The 13,870-nt window shown below is 42.4% G+C and overlaps 1 protein-coding gene across 13 annotated transcripts in view; it reads left to right on the top strand.

Annotated features, from left to right (window-relative positions):
• The window catches only part of CALD1 (caldesmon 1), a 193,044-nt gene that overhangs the window by 135,276 nt on the left and 43,898 nt on the right, over positions 1-13,870 (top strand). The gene's annotated exons all lie outside the window — the stretch shown is intronic.

Here is a 13,870-nt window from a genome sequence, read left to right as displayed (position 1 = left end):
ATGTGAGTTCATGAGTTGGCTCTGAAAACAGCTTAGCCACTAAACAGGATGGGATTAACAGGACAGCCCTGCTGACACAGATCATAACAGGGAGAATTCTCATTTTGATTTGGAAGCTACTCCGATATCATAGAGAAAGCCTGGTGTGAATGGTGCTATCTTATGAGAAAAGAAAGCTAGGATGAGGGTCAGAGTATGGAGAGTAGACCCCTTAGACAGATGAGAAGCAGAAGTACAAAAGGGGGACAGGGCTTTTATTTTGTTACAGGTTTAAAAAAAAAGCAAATGACACCTCTAGGTTCAGGTGTGTGGGGGAGAGTCCACCCAAGCCCAGCTCTTCTTCAAGGCTATGGATTCAACTCCCCAAAAACATTCAACTTGAAATTCCTTGACTGCATTTCTAAGGCAAAAACACCCCTCCAAAAAATGCATTTTAAAAAAATTAGGACTGGGTGGGTTTTTTTTGGTTTGGCCTTCAAAAAAATTTTTTTTACTCCAAAACCATAATTGCGGCCTACCAAGATGGATTGTCCTCCATGCAGCGAGGATTTAATTTTTCCAGTCTCCTCCCTAGGTGGCTGTTACCCTCTTCTCGTTTCTGACGAGCTGCACATGCTGTGGAAGCCACTCCTGGGCCTCAGACACGAGCAGGCTCTCTGGCCACTGCCAGTGTCCTAATAAGGGAATGAATGAGCTCCTATTGGTGAGGCAAGAGGAGCCAGGCGGCGGATGATATTTTTGCTGATTGAGGGGGATAAGGTGTGGTTTGGCAGGTACCTTGTTGGTTTGGCTGGCTCCCGACCTCGTTTTTTCTCTTTTTGCAGTTCATATTCCATGAAACAGATTCTAACAGTTGTTTTCTCACGGATCCTTAGCTGAGCTTTGAGAATAATATCCTGACACAGATCATCCATGATGGGGAAAAGATAGGAACTAGGGGTTATATGCTGTTTCATCACAAAAGGGGGTTGAGGTTATAGGTTAAATCCCAGGCACCAGGCCTGCTGTTCCAACGGGCTGCCGCCAACAGGCGAAGGTGGTGTCAGGCTCGGTCAAATCTGACCATGGTGAGAACAAGGGATCTACCACAGTGTGTTTAAGCAACATTTAATAAGTTTACAAGTTTTATCTGCACAACAATGTTAAGTAACAGCTACTTTCTGCTGGTAGATATTGATATACCCCAGTTACAAAAAATAAAAGAAGCACAAAGAGCCTGGCAGTTAGGATCATAAGGTTGAATGGCTTCCTCTATTTCACTCCGATTTCTAAATACTTGCCCATGACTCGTCTCTGCACTCTATGTTCTGAATGACTCTTCAGTGCCTTGGGCATAACTGCCTCTGGCTGGGACTGTTCACTCATTATGAATCAGTGTTTCTCATCCTGGCTGCAGACTGGAATCACGTAGGGAGCCTTCACGCCTGGATCATATCCCCAGCGGGTCTGATTTAATTGGTCTGGGACACAGCCTGGGCAGAGGGGTTTTTAAAAGCTCCCCCAGGTGATTCTAATGTGCAGCCAAGGTTGAGAACTGCTGTTCTAAATGCATCTTCTATTATATCCTGCAGCTTCCAGATGGCAGGGCCAGGCTCCTTTTCTTTCTGACGTTTTGAAATCTTTAAAGAACAGACTATATATATATGAAACGAGTTAGACAGGTTTCCTCTCAGTTTCGTAGGTTTAGTTCAGTTGTTATAAGCCTAACAGTAGAGAATTGTGCTTTCAACCAAAAGCAACTTCTAGACACATGGGTATTATTTAAACTTTATTTCCCATGCATATAAAGGGTGACAGTCTCAGCCAACTAATTGAAAAGTAGTGTATCCATTTCAAAATCATAAATAATGAAGATATATTTTTAATATTTTCTCTGTTTATGCAAATTATTCATCCCTCATTATTTACTTTAGTTAATAAATGCTTCTTTATTTGGCTTTTCTTTTATTTTTTAATATTTTAATTACAGGTTACTTTCAGTATTCTTTTGTATTGGTTTCAGGTATACAGCATAGTGGTTAGACAATCATATACTTTACAAAGTGTTCCCCCCAATACTTTGGCTTTTCTTTTAATATTAAGCCAAGTTTACATCCTAAAATTTGAAATTGCTATCTGTCACAAGGATAGGATGATATGACTAAGAAATTTTTTGAAACTAGAATGCTAATTTATTAACAGTAAATATAACTGGCAAAATTACATCTTCATCATTTATATAAGGCCCTTCCTTTTGAGAGAGTTGAGGGGGAGGTGACAGGTACAGTCAAAGAAAAAGACCAAGTTAAAAATTATCATAAATCTTTGATGAACACAGAAATGGGGTGAAGGGAGTTGGGATGTTCTTAGAAGGTATTCCTTTAAGGATGCCTTGGTGGCATCCCAGGCTTCAGCATGGGTGTGTTTTACTGTACAGTAGCTAACCAGTGCTGGTCACGAGAATCACAGCAGGACAGCCATGCTATGGGAAAGGCATAGTAACAAATTCACTTTGTGTGTTCTCCTTTGTCTAGAATGTGTGTAGAACAATAAAGAAACCTTATTACCTGGGAGAAGTTATTAATTGATGGGTTGTCTCGGTTACATTAGTCTTCTTAATCAGTCTTTGTTCTACAGGTAAAACTTTTGCAGGTCATCTCAGAGTTGGCTGTGTCTGCGGCCAGCTGGTTTACTTTGTGCTGTTCTTTCTTTTATTTTTAATTTTATTTTTCAGTTACAGTTAACATTCAATATTATTTTATATTAGTTTCAGGTGTACAGCATAGTGGTTAGACAATTATATAATTTACAAAGTGGTCCCCCGGATAATTCTAGTACCCAACTGGCACCATACATAGTTATTATAGTATTATTTTACTATATTCCCCATGCTGTACTCGACATTCCCGTGACTATTTTGTAACTACCAATTAGTACTTCTTTTGTGTGTCTGTGTGTGTGTGTGTGTGTGTGTGTAGCCTAATTCTTTTTTTTTAAATTTATTTTTATTGTGGAAAGTATTTCATATGTGTGTGTTTTTCCCCCTTGATCCCCCCCCCCCCGCTCCCACCCCCCCCTCAGGTCTTCTCCACACTATTGTCTGTGTCCATGGGTTATGCTATAAGCATATAAGTTCTTTGATTAATCTCACCCCACCCACTCCCCAACCCCTGCCTTCCCTCTGAGATCCCTCAGTCTGTTCCATGCTTCTATGTCTCTGGCTCTATTTTGTTCATCAGTTTATTTTGTTCATTAGATTCTACATATGAGTGAGATTATGTGAACCTCCATGTGTTTGAAAGTTTTTGAGTGTTTTTAATGTAGTTGATTTCTAATTTCATGCCATTGTGATCTGAAATGCTTGATATGATTTCAATTTTCTTGAACTTGTAGAGACTTGTTTTGTGTCCTAACATGTGGTCTATCTATGAGAATGTCCCATATGCACTTGAGAAGAATGTATATTCTGCAGCTTCAGGGTGGAATATTCTGTAAATGTCAATTAAATCCATCTGATCTAGTGCGGTCATTTAAAGTCACTGTTTCCTTGTTGATTGTTTGTCTGGAAGACCTATCCAGTGAAGTGAGTAGGGTGTTAAAGTCCCCTACTGTGACTGTATTGCTGTCGTTCTCTGATCTCTCCCTTTAGGTACATCAATATTTACTTTGTGTATTTAGGTGCTTCTATGTTGTGTTCGTAAATGTTTACAAGGATTATATCATCTTGTTGGATTGATCCCTTTATTATTATATACTGTTCCTTCTTTGTCTCTTATTATAATCTTCGTTTTAAAGGCTATTTTGTTTGATATCAGTATTCCTACCCCAGCTTGTTTTCCGTTTCCATTTGTATGAAATATCCTTTTCCATTTGTTTACTTTCAGTCTGTGTGTCTTTTAATGTGAAGTAGGTTTCTTATAGACAAGATATATATGGCTCTTCTTTTTATTTCATTGAATTTTTTAGAGAGAGGAAGGGAGAGGGAGAGAGAGACATCAATGTGAGACAGAAACATCAATCGGATGCCTCCTTAAGTGCCCCGCCTGGAAAGCGAACCGGCAACCTGGGTATGTACCCTGACCGGGAATCAAACCCATTACCCTTCTCCAATCCATGGGACAATACTCCATACAACTAAGCCAAACAAGCCAGGGTGTGGATCTGTTTTCTTATCCATTTAGTTACCCTATGTCTTTTGATTGGAGCATTTAATCCTTTGCATTTAAAGTAATTGTCGTTAAATCTTTTTTGGTTTTCTTCTTAAAGAAGACTCTTTAACATTTCTTGCAGTACTGGTTTGGTAGTGATGAAATTCTTTATATTTTTCTTGTATGGGAAGCTCTTTATCTATCCTTTGATTCTAAATGATAGCATTGCTGGGGAGAGTAATCTTGGATGTAGGTCCTTGCTCTTTGTCATTTTGAATATTTTGTTCCACTCCCTGTGCCCTGACATGTATCTGTTTAAAAATTAGCTGACAGTCTTATGGGAGCGCCCTTGTAGGTAACTAACTGTTTTTCTCTTGCTGCTTTTCAGATTCTCTCTTTGTCCTTTGACTTTGCTGTTTTAATTATGATTTGTTTTGGTATGGGCTACTTTGTGTTCATCTTGTTTGGGACTGTGATACCTGGATGTGTATGTCTTTCTCCTTCACCAGGTTAGGAAAGTTTTCAGTCATTATTTCTTCAAATAGGTTCTCAATCCCTTGCTTTCTGTCTTCTTCCTTCTTATGATGTGAATGTTGTTATGCTTGATGTTGTCCCAGACATCCCGTAAACTATCCTCTTTTTTCAAATTATTTTTTCTTTTTGCTGTTCTGATTGGGCGTTTTCTGCTACCTTGTCTTCCAAATCGCTGTTTCAGTCCTCTGCTTCATCTAATCTGCTGTTGATTTCTTCTAGTGTATTCTTCATTTTGTTATTGTATTCTTCATTTCTGACTGGTTCTTTTTTATGGTTTATACGCCCTTTTTTATGCTTACTATCTCTTTGTTGAAGTTCTCAGTGAGTTCTTCTATTTTTCCCCTAGAGTTCCTAGAGCATCCTTATCACCTGTGGTTCTAACTGAGTTTCTAGTAGATTTCTTGCTTCTATTTCATTTCGTTTATTTTCTGGAAATTTCTTCTGTATTTTCATTTGGGACATGTTTCTTTGTTTCTTCATTTTGGTTGCTTCTCTGTGTCTGTTTCTATATATTAGAAACGAACTAGACGCAGATCTTCTACATCTCCCAGTCTTGGCAGTATGACAGGTGTCCTGTGGGCCCAGTGGCACAGTATCCCTGATCACCTTAGTTGGGTGCTTCAGAGGTGTCTCTTGTGTGAGTTGTGTGCGCTTTCCTGTTGTAGTTGAACCTTGATTGCTGTTGGTACATCAGTGGATATGATTGACCCTCAGGCTGGCTGGCTGTGAGGATTAGCCACAACTACAACATACGAGCTGCTGTGTGGGGCCTGACCCCATGCAGTGGAATTTGTCCCATTAGGTACTGGTGTCTGCTAAAACCTCCCTTTGGGAGTGTCACTATGGAACTAATGGGTGGTACGCTGCTGTGGTCTGAAGCTTGCCAGTGGGTATATTGGCCTCTAGAGAGGGACTCCCCTGCAGGTCAGTGTCAGACACTGCCTGTGACCAGCCCATGGCTACCTGTTTGGAGCTACAAAGTGATCTGCTGTTGGTAGCTGCCTATGCAAGACCTGGATGCATGTGGGAAAGGCTATGCTGTGAACCAAGGCTGATTGCTTACATTATGGACTTGGGGTAGGTCAGCAAAAGGATCAAGGCACCACAAGACCTGCCAACCCCTGCCAGCTGCCTGAAAGGCTCAGCTACTCAAAAGCCTCAGATGGTGCATGAGTTGGGTGAGGCAAGGTCTTGGGTAGTCACTGGGGTGGGACGAGTAATGTTCACCAGGTTAATTCAGATTCAGATTTGGTGCCAGTGTGGGCAGAGGCCACTCAACAAGCGTCAGAGTATACTGAGGCCAGCTGCCATCTGCCTGGGGCCTACAGACTTTTGTGGTTGGAAAGATCTCAGGGAATGATCAAGGTGGAGCTAGTGGAGTTCACCAGCCTAATGCAGATTTCAACATGGCCATGTGAGGGGAGGGTTCAACATAGGGGCAAGAGAGGGTGTCCCTCCAACCCTTGCCCTGAAGCCACACAACTCAGTTTCTCCCTGTATGTCTCTGTCACCCCCTGAGCTTGACAGAATTCAAGAGTTTTTTAAGAAAGACTGCAGTGCAGGCCCAGGCTGGCTGCTGCTGAAGGAGTCTGGGGCCATGTTTGAGTTTGGTAGGGCAGATTCTCAGGTAGTTATCAGTTAATGGAGTTTCCCAGGCTAGAGCAGATTGAGATTTGCTGTGTGGAGGGAGGGCTCAACACTAGAAGTATAGCATCCATGGGCAGCACAGGAGAAAAGCTCAACATGAGGACAATGGCTGCCATCACTCCAATTCTCATCTCTGAGCCATACAACTCAGTTTCTTCCTGTATGTCTCTGGTGCCCCTTGAGCCTCTGTCCCTTTGCCAGAACCCAAGGTCAGTGCCTGTGAGCCAGAGTTTGTGTGCTGACTCTTTAAGACAGCAGTTTTCAACCAGTGTGCCGCAAGAATTTTTTAAACATGCAATACCTATTTAGTCTGGGGCACTGACCTCTTTTCCCTTAGACTGTCAAATAAAAAAGTGACAACAGGCAACACAATAATAGCTGTCCAGTGTCAATGAATCAAAATTATACCTATTGTTTGTCAGGTCGGCAAAAAATATAGAACGTTTTTTGGTGTGCAGCAGAATTTGAGTAATTAGCTTATGTGTGCCATTAGATGAAAAATGTTGAAAATCGCTGCTTTAAGAGGATGCCTGTGTTTCCAGCAATCTTTTGTCTCACCCAGATGGACAAAATCCCTGCTGATTTTCACAGACAGATGTTATGTGGGCTCCTCTTCCCAGCACTGGTGTTCCATTCTGGGGAACCCAGCATGAAGCAGAGGCCCCTCTTTCTTCAAGGGGAACCTCTGCAGCTGAAATATCCCCTAAGACTCTCAATCATCACATATGGGTATAGGGCCAGCCTGTTTTGTGTCTCAACGTGATTTCTTCCTTATATCCTTAGTTATAGGACTTCTGTTCAGTTGGTCATCAGATGATTATTCAGGTTGATTGTTCTATAATTTAGTTATAATTTTCTTGTGGTCATGGGAGGAAGTGAGTGCAGCATTCTCCTATTCCTCCATCTTTTTTTTTTAAATGTATCTTTATTGATTTCAGAGAGAGGAAGGGAGAGGGAGAGAGAGATAAAAACATCAATGATGAGAGAGTCATTGATTGGCTGCCTCCTGCGTGCCCCCTGCTGGGGATCAAGCCTGCAATCTGGGCATGTGCCCTGACCGGGAATTGAACCTCGATCTCCTGGATCATAGGTCGATGCTCAACCACTGTGCCACGCCAGCTGGGCTATTCCGCTGTCTTGACTGAGGAATTAAAAAAAATTTTTTTAACCATCCATCCTCAAAAATAAATGGATCTGAGAGTGCAGTACCAGAACAGGGAGAATTTTTGAATTTTGCAAATCATGGACTAATTAGATGTCGAGAATAAGCTATTACTCTCAACTTCCTCACTGGAAATTTCATTACCTAGAAAGAAAAGTCATTTAGAAATTCAGGAGAGCAGCCTGAGCCAGGAATAGAAATTAGAAAATCATCACCTTGAAACTGACTAACTGGTTATAAGCATAGATGGGATTACCCAGAGAGAGTATGTTGAGTTGTAAAAAAATAGAGCTGAGAGAGAAGACACAAAAGAAACTACAAAGCAAGTGGTAGGCCGAGAATTTCAAAAAATACAGTGTGGTCATCAATGTCAAAGCCCCCCATGGGGGCAAATGAGATGGGGTCTGTAAAAGGCCACTGGACACGTCCTGTCAAAGCATAGTCCTAGAGAGCACAGCCCATAGTACAATGTCATTTGGGGGTTATGGATACTAATGTCTGCATCAAAAATAGTCAGTATGGTGTTCTGAGCCATTTAATAACCAAATGGAACTATTCTTGGGGTGTTTTGATCAACTGAACAAGTGGTTGTTCATCCCGAGAAATACTGATAGCTACAAAGTAAATTAAACTAATTTGTAAGCCTAACTCTGAAATTAAATGTAAAAGTGATAAGATAGCCTATGATGCAATAGAATTAGCTCTTTTTGGCTCTCTTAACTTATCCAATGTATTACAGAATACATTTTGACTAGAGCACATGGAAATATTTCTAAAAGACTGGCTAAGTCAAATTGCTTAGTTTATCTACTTGTTCTGATTATTTTTGCTTTCCAAGGTCATTGCAAAAGGCTTCAACCGATGCTAGACTTGATAGTTAGAAGGGAAAGAATATAAAAGGATACAAGAAATTTACAAGGGAATGTGATGCTAGAAGATATGGGGGGAAAAGACATGTATGTACCAGAGTAACAGGAAAATATTTAACTTCCACTCTGTTCGTGGGCCAAGCCAAGGCCAATCACGTGACAGTAGCAGAGACAGGAGGACCGCAAGTGTACACGTGTGCACACTCACATACAAGCTCTGACGCAGGTGAGAGTCCACAATCATACTGGAAAACGCCACTTGACTCAGTCTGACTTTACCCCTGCTTACTGACTAATTTCAAAAGTCAGATATGTTTCTTGTCTATAACCATTTGGTTCTTTTTAATAAAGAAAATATACATTTTCCAGCTCTGAACCCACAGAGACTTTCTATATGTAGTTGCAATATAATGCCATCTACAGAGAAAGTAGCATAAGAATGAGAACAACATTTACAATAAGTGCATTTTGGACCAGTGAGTACAGTTCTCCAAGCACTCAGACACAGGCAAAAAGGCTTTGACTAGGAGTTGCTTTCAACTTCTGGCAGGAAAAAGTGGGAGAAATGTGAAGTGCTGGGGATCTGCCTCCTACATTTTTTGCTAATACTCTTCTGTCTCCAAGCATAGCCTTGAAGCTGCCACTGTCACTCTTAGGTTGGTTTAATAAGGCTCTTTTCCATCGCTTCATACTATTGAAGTTGAAACCTGAGAGATCATTTCTTCCCTTGGTGAGTGCTCAGACTTCAGCTTCCAGAACTCATGATCAGAGAGCAAGCCAAGTGGCCCATGCGACATGGCAGTGGGCAGAGCTGGGCTTTTCTGGTCCATATGCACAAGCCAGGATGGAGTATCTGCCTTCTTGACAACCCACAAAGCTTCTGAATATGTGTGTGTGTGTATGTGTGTGTCCGTCCCCACTAATAAAGCTCTAATAACTTTAAACATCATTTTCCGAGTAAGCCCAGTATAGAATTGTTGGCCTTTCCCTAGTCACAAAACCGGGTCACATTTCGTTGATCTGTCCGTTTGGAAAGCACTGTTGTCCTGTTGATGCTAAAACTTTTAAATGGCTTTGTGTTGGTCGATTTGTCCTTTCCGTGTCTGATTCAGATAAATCCGTATGAACTTAGGCAGTTCACCTTATATTCAAGGAATGGAATTAGCCTTCATCATTGTTCATTAGTCTCCCTAATTGCCATTGCCCACTGTCTAAAAATACATATTAAGTACCTAATTTATGCAAGGCACGTGGGTAAGGAGAGCTAAAAAATGTAGAAAGCATCTTGCTTTCAACAAACATGACATAATATGGGAGACACGATGACGCACGAATAACAATATTAAGGCAATATGTGGCAAATATCTGGAATGACAGCAAAGACTCCACACAAGGAAAGAGCTCCTTCCAGTTCACCTTCATTATATCTGGTAGGACATCACACAGTAGTGTAGCATTTGAGCTGGCCTCGTGGGTACAGATCAGTCCGGGTAAAAATGGAGAGGAGGGAAGAATATGTTTAATTTTTTTAACTGATAGTAGTATAAAATGTTGAGACCATTGGCTTAGGTCAGAGACCAGCAAACATGTTTTGCAAAGGGCTGGATAGTATATATTTTCAAATTTGTGGGAAATACACCTGCTGTCATAATTCCTGGAATCTGGCGTTGGAGTGTGGAAGCAGCCGTAGATAATCTGGGCATGGCTGTGTCCCAACAAAAGTTTATTTACAAAAACAGGATGTGGGCTGGGTTTGGCCCTTGAGCCAGATCCCTGGCTTAGATGACTGAAGCTCTTAGTTAATCTACAGAACACCCGAAGAAGGCTCACACAGTGTCATAGTTTAGAAAGAAAAAAGGTACGGGAACTAAAGGCCTGGGTCTTGTTCTGGCCGTGTGAGTGACTTCACCTCTTAGGCCCCAGGTTGCCATGAATGACATGAGGACATTGGATTGAAAATAACCCCCTAAATTCCTTCTAGCTGGATTATTCTATAGTTCGAATACTACCACAGTGGCATGTTTCACCTGGGATCTGGTTTACAGGCAGAATGTGAACATCTGATTTAATTCTAAGTATGCACATGCCATTCTGAAAAATGGGAAGTCGTAGCTTGATGCTCTTGAAGGATCCTCTACTGTGCTTCTGTTCTAAGCGATGGTAGGATTTGCTGAGCTGGAGTCTCCTCTTGCAGCTAGGATTTATGGAGCCCTTGATATTGAGTAGCTGGCCCTTCATTTCATGGGGAAAGCTGCAGAGTGAAATGAAACACCTGGAGTGGAGACTGAACTAGAAATTCCTCCCTGCGTTCTTCCTTAGGGCCACGGCCACGGAAGGAGCCTCTCCAGCTGTGTCAAACGCTTGGTTTACTCTTCCATCTCTTAGAAGCTGCCGTGTGTATGTGCCAAGCACAACTGGAGTTTTACTAATGCCCTTCAATGCACCCCACGCCCTGGCCAGACTGAACTGTTTGCTTTTCCATGTCCATGTTTCCTGACTCCGCAGCCTTGCTATTTGAGCTCTCTGTGTGTGGAAAAGTCCTCTCCCGTCCCCCAGTCCCCAGTCCTCAAAGATCCAGCTCAAATACCACTTTCTCCATGAAGCCTCCTCTGATCCCTTAGCTGAAATTGCCTTCTTCCACCTCTCAACATAAATCTCTTTATCATTAAGTCTCCTGTAGTACTTACCACATGCCTTCACTTCCCTACCAGAACCTAAATGCCTTCCAGGAGTCTAATTCATCTTTTTTTTATTATTATTCAATAATTAAAATCAATTTTATTATGGTTTTCCATGATTTTCCATAGTGATAATTTTGACTGGGGGGGGAAATCCTTTGTCAGTTGACACAGACTAATTTGAATTTCTTTTTCTTTCTTTCTTTCTTTCTTTCTTTCTTTCTTTCTTTCTTTCTTTCTTTCTTTAACAATCATAAGCTTTATTTATTTTTTAGTATATATTTTATTTTATTTTTTTAATTTTTTAATTTTATTTTTGTTTAAAATATTACAGATGTCCCTTTTTCTCCCCAATGACCCGTTCCACCCCGTCCCATCCCCCTCCCCAGTTCCTCTCCCCACCATTGTCCGTGTCCTTGGGTTGTGCATATATGCAAATTAATGCATCTTGGTCTTTACCCTCAGTGGCTTGAATAGAGTATATGCTCAATAAATGGCTGTTGAATGGATGTGCTAATTCCGGCGACCTGGGTGTCAGTTTGCACGTTGGAGTGGCATTACCCACCCCACTGTCACAAGTTAGACTCCACCTGCATCGCCCACCACCACATCCTCAGAACCGCATCCCCTCCTGAGCCCCCTTGCTGCCCAGAGCTCACCGCTCTGATGTCCCACCTGAATTTAACTGTCTTCCTTTGAAAGACTAGGTTCCACATGGATTGGTGGTTTGGTTGGGCAGAGGAAAGTACACAAGATTAGAAGCCTTAAGTGAATCCCAGTGCTGCATCTTTGTCATTTGCAATGAGAAGATAATACGTTTTTAGAATAAAGTAGGTTATCTCCCCTAGTGACACAGTGTCTCCTGTACTAGGTAACAACGTTAAGGAACTAGTGATTGCACTGATGCCTAGTCAGAAGACGTCATAAGCCTTGTTGGTTAATAATCTAACGTTGGGATAGAAATCTGCAGGTATAGACAGGTACCCTCAGGCAGTTAAGTGCTGTCCAAGAATGTCTCTCTCAGAGCCCTGGCTGTCTGATTCTTAAGCTGTTGATGATTCTAATTCAATTAGCACACACAAATGTAAGTGAAAGGTTAAGGTCGGTGGTGCCCAGGCAGGTTAAATTTCATTAAAAGGGGATGGAGGTTGGGGCATATCCAAAGGGAAGGGCTACACAGCACTGAGCCGAAGGGTACTGGGTCCATGACGGCAGGAAAACTATACTTAGTACAGTGAAACAAGGAAGGTGCATAGAAGAGGACCGGAGAGCCTGGCTGGGCTGCTTTGGCTCACTGGGAAGTCAGAGAAGAAAGGGAGACCTTGGAGACAGGTTCAGGGGGTAACCCCGGGACAAGCTGCCACTGCCCATTGCAGCCCTGGTTGCAGGTTTTATGGGGCCCCTTAGATGGAAGAAGGGGGATGGAGATGGTGCTGGTGTGCTCCCCTTGGGGAGAGCATGCACTGGGTCCTTTGTCCTGAGCTAATTTATCTCTTGCAGGTGGGAATCTTAGGGGAGGGGTCTCAGGAGTGTCTCAATAGAATATTCATCAGTTTCCACGAGTGCTCTTTCAGGGTCATGGTCTCCACTGATTGGTCGGTGCCAGGACAGGAGGTCATTAGTCAGTGTAGCCGGTCCTGAGGCAGCCACAGTCCCGCTTGTCTGGTTTTGCTGCTTTGCTGGCCTGGAGCAGAAATACAACTGAGGCCTGGATGTTATCTTTAGGGAGGAACTCTCAGGGAGTCTAAACCACACAACCAGCGATATGCTGGGGAAGGATAGGTTACCCTGGGGACAAGGTTCTTTTTCCCAGTTTTGCCCTTTGCTAGGCATCCGGGGCTTTCTGCCCTTGTGAGTTTCTGTACCTGGGTTTCTGTACCTGGCCCATCGTCCTTGCTCTGCTCATGTCTGTCTAACAGTAAGTGCTCAGCTATTTCATATTACTCTATCTGCTAACATATTCCCATTTTTATGGGGGCCTTCTATGAACTCTAAGGGAATCTTAAGCGTGGAAGGCTTGTATTTGGTGGTTTGGTCAGGCTGGCTTTTTACCGGATCACCATCAGTGGGTGTCTGCTTTTTCCCCTCACATGGGGCAGCCCGGTCGTAGGTAAGGTTTCCTTTGACTTAGGAAGGGGAGCCGCCAAGAGCAGAGCAGACTCCTCGAATTCCCTTCCCAACGGTAGGGAGGCTGGACCCATCAGCAGTGGTTGGCTCCTAGGCCCCTGCAAGAATACATGTTGTTTCCAAAGAGCCAAACAGCCAGGATTTGGCCCTTCGAGTTTCATTTCCTGTCTCCACTCAAGGTTTGTCTTTCTGTTTGCTACCGCTTGTAAACAAAACTCTGCGGTGCCAGCACATGCAGGGGAGCAGGGGCCAGCTGGGGGTTAGGTAAGTTTTGCACAATACCTCTCAAGTGGAGAGGCAGTGATCACCCCAAAAGGTGCTTTCTTGTCAGAATGACAGTCACTTCTTTTACCGGAGGTGCTAGAAGCAAAACCCCAGTGTCATCCTATCAATGTATTTGAGCTTTCTGTTTCTAAGAAGGCCTGGGGTGAGGTGGGGGCTGGGTGGAGGGGGGGAAGTGGGGGAAAATAGGGGACATCTGTAATACTGTCAACAATAAAAAAATAAACTTAAAAAATCAGGCTGCTAGATTTGGCCCATGGAGCTGTAAATAGAAAATAGAATAGAATAGAATAGAATAGAATAGAATAGAATAGAATAGAATAGAATAGAATAGAATAGAATAGAATAGAATAGAATAGAATAATAAATAAAATAAAATAATAAAATAAAATAAAATAGAAAAAAGGCAAAAAAGGGGGAAAGCTGGGAGGCTATGCCACCCGA

Source organism: Miniopterus schreibersii, assembly GCF_964146895.1.
Source record: "Miniopterus schreibersii genome assembly, chromosome: 9".
NCBI classification, from domain to species: domain Eukaryota; kingdom Metazoa; phylum Chordata; class Mammalia; order Chiroptera; family Miniopteridae; genus Miniopterus; species Miniopterus schreibersii.
The sequence above is the reverse complement of the archived record's forward strand: the minus strand, read 5'-3'. Positions and strand labels throughout refer to the sequence as shown.